Here is a 3,387-nt window from a genome sequence, read left to right as displayed (position 1 = left end):
CTCTGATCCAGATCCCATGGAGTCTCACCTAGAAGCATCGCAATCTCTTTAAATCTAATGATTGACTGTGTCTCTGATTTCGGCTGACTAAATTCTTTGTTCAACGCATCCTAGATCTCCGCTATTCCTGCATTCAGATGATCATTTGAGTGCTTGATGTACCACGTCAACGCGCAATCCTGCAATGCGCTTAACAATGTAGCCTTCTTAATGTTATCATTCGTAACCCCTTGTGCTTCCCACATTGCTCTTACCACAAACCAGAACTGATCTGGGTCCTCATTTCCTACTCCTCTAAATACGAGTAGCTTAATCGCGCTTGCCATACTGAACTGCTAGTTTGGTGGAGGTGGTGTGGGCGAAGATGGAGGTGAAGGAGGTGAAGCGAGTGGTGGCATAAGTGGAGATGGTAACTGTGGAATGCGCTGCTTATCAAACTGACCACACTCCTCGGCGAGACCTGAGCGTGCTCTTCCTCGCTTGCTTGCGGAGGTGAAATTAAAGGATTGTTTCCTAACACTTCAATACCTTTGTAGACATTTTCGCTTCGTGCCGTTCTAATCATTAATGTATTCGCAACACCCGTTTTTCACATAACAGCATCTTAATCCAAGTATTCAAAGATTTGATGTACTTACCTCGCGGTCCCTTGAGGAAACGTCTTTCTGCTTCATTGTAGCTTACAGTCATGTTTATCACAAATTTAGTGATAAACCCTCCTATTATCCAGTCAAGCCAATGGTCTACGGCCCGTGCGATATTATCTTCTGATGCCTCTAGCCTATGCACTAGCTCTGGAGTCCACACTATCTGTTGATCGAGCTTATACCTTCCTTGGCTATCGGCTAACCTCGCGATCCAATCATATAGCTCTGAAGAGAAGGACACGAAGAAGATCTCATGGATTTCCGTATATACATAGCGATCCAGCCACCTCTTCTCGGATATCTACGGAGTTCTGTTTTCCTATGTCATGAACTCGTGAAGCTTCTAATCCAACTAATCTTTAATTTCCTTCTTCATAGGATTCCAACGTTCTGACATCATACATCCCTTAGGCAGATCCCTTTCTGAGCAACGGAATCATTTGTTGGCTTGTTGGGGCCTGACCTAGGTTCAGAAGTGATTTAGCCAAACAAATCCTGAAACTACCGGCCCTTCCGACTATAGTCCGCAGAGCGCGGACTGAAGTCTCACCCGAGGTAGTATGGGAGGGTGCTGGAACCAGGTTTCCACACCCTAGGGATGTCTTGATGAGATCTGGAAAGGTCGTGAACCGATCCTGCGCACCTGTGCAGCTCCGCGCAACGGTCTGACCTTTGCGTAGCTCTGTACAGAGCACGAAGGGGCGGTGTCTAGATCATTTACCCTTACAGTGTTATTATTATAGATCTGCCTTAATTTTGTGGGCCCAGTAGTCGTTATCAATCATTCAACATTTATAACCTGTGCGTGCAACCATAAACCGTAAAGAGATGCATAAACATATACCAAAAGCATAAACATATAGATCTGCAAATAGATGCACAATATTTCATAATCAACTTAGCTTTTATTAACTTTATGGTCCAGTGCAATCCAAGTCCACCCTACGCACTCAGCTGCAGGGGTCCATGCACACAACTACGTGTAGAAATTTCACCTGTAGAACAAACCGATATATGCAATGTCCTAAAGCATAATACTTGTTCTACTTCTAAAAAACATTAAGCAGAAGCATAATCAAATTCATGAGCAACATCAAGTAGAAACATGCATAACTGGTCAAGAAAAATAATCACACATAACACAAGATATATCCAGGGGAAAGCACCAGCATAAAACCCCAACCATGTATTATCAATCAAGTGGAAATCCTCTTCACAATACAAAAAGAATCAGCTCAATAGCTATCCTGCTCTCTCTGTACTCTGATGATCTTCAATCAGAAGATGAAAATCATGGACTACCTAGGCCTCAATATATAGGCCACAAGTCCTCCAATCTCCTATAATAGATCCTTCTCCATGCAAGGAATACTTACTAGAAATATCGAAGCATCTGATAGTACATTGTCCCTCATCTGATCTCAACTGGGTCTCTGTCTAAACTGACATGCATCAGTTATCCATGAGGGAATGCTCAATTATCTGAAATAATAGTTGTCACATGCATGCAAGCATTAACAAACTATATTTCATTAATTTAACAGCTTGTTAAATTAATCTAACTAGACTTGACTAAGTAAAACTAAGTCAACTGATCCTCTCATTATAGAACTGAACCTTATCTCCTTTAATCAAGGGATAAATTCCTAAATCAAGGGAGAAAATAATTGCATGATCTCACAAAGACTTCAAGTTTAATTTTCCATAATTAATTAACTCATGGAGATTAATTAATTAATATTTCCAACTGTTGTTAAGACCAAAATTAATTTTACTTCATATAGATAGACTAGGGACTGCTATAAATAGGAAGGGACCCAGAAATGCTATTTTTAGAACTTTCTATTTTTAGCAGTTTCACCTCCCACCCAATGTGGACAATGACCTCATTGGCCAAACTGCTATTTTTATACATGCTATTTTTAGTAGGTCTATTTTTAGCACATTCTTAATTAGCATTTCTTGTTGCACATTTTTCAACACTCCCTCTCAACAAGAAAGGCTTTCTCTCGAACCCAATCCTGTAACTCTGGAATGTTCTGCATGCAACACATCTACCCAGTCCACTTGTTCCAACAACACTTAGAACAAAAACACTCCCAACTGACCACTCTATTGGGCTAGGAACATACTCTGATGCTGAAGCTCTACCTGCTCATCTGCGCTACTGCAACATCTCCATGCATCTTGCACCATTGCACACCTCTCTGTGCCACCTAGCACTATGCAAAACACTTGTGCCTCTCGCATTGCTGCAGCCTGCTAGCTATGCGATGTCCTGGGATTCCCTGCACTGTCACTCTCTCTGCCGCTCCATCCACATATGTCTCTACCCAATCAGTCAGTTCCTGCTACTCCACATCGGGGCTCCTGTAGAAAGGTCTCATCCAAGAGGTTGGGTACCTCAAGGATCCTGCCCCTCCTCCTTGGGACGATCACTCTATATCGCCCCACCTCCTACCTGGAGGTATGGCTGCATGTGATCCCTCAGCCCACCTGGCTCGAAGTTTCCCCCTACTGGAGGTCTTTGCATGAGTAGATGTCTCTACTTGATCTCCACTCAGCTTCCCCTGTTGTGGTTGTTCCACAACCTCCTGAAGCTGTTGCACCAATCGTGGCTCCTCCACAATTGTCTGAGACTTCTTCTGGCTCTGCATGTTGAGAGGTAATTTACTCTCCCTCTCAACCACCAAGTATCTAACCTTTTACTTACTCCTCAAGGCTTTACATGCATCTTGTA

This window comes from Pinus tabuliformis, chromosome 3_2 (assembly GCF_031772625.1).
Source record: "Pinus tabuliformis cultivar Carrire ecotype Pingquan chromosome 3_2, CPIR1, whole genome shotgun sequence".
Lineage (NCBI taxonomy): Eukaryota > Viridiplantae > Streptophyta > Pinopsida > Pinales > Pinaceae > Pinus > Pinus tabuliformis.
Note: the sequence above shows the minus strand (reverse complement) of the source record.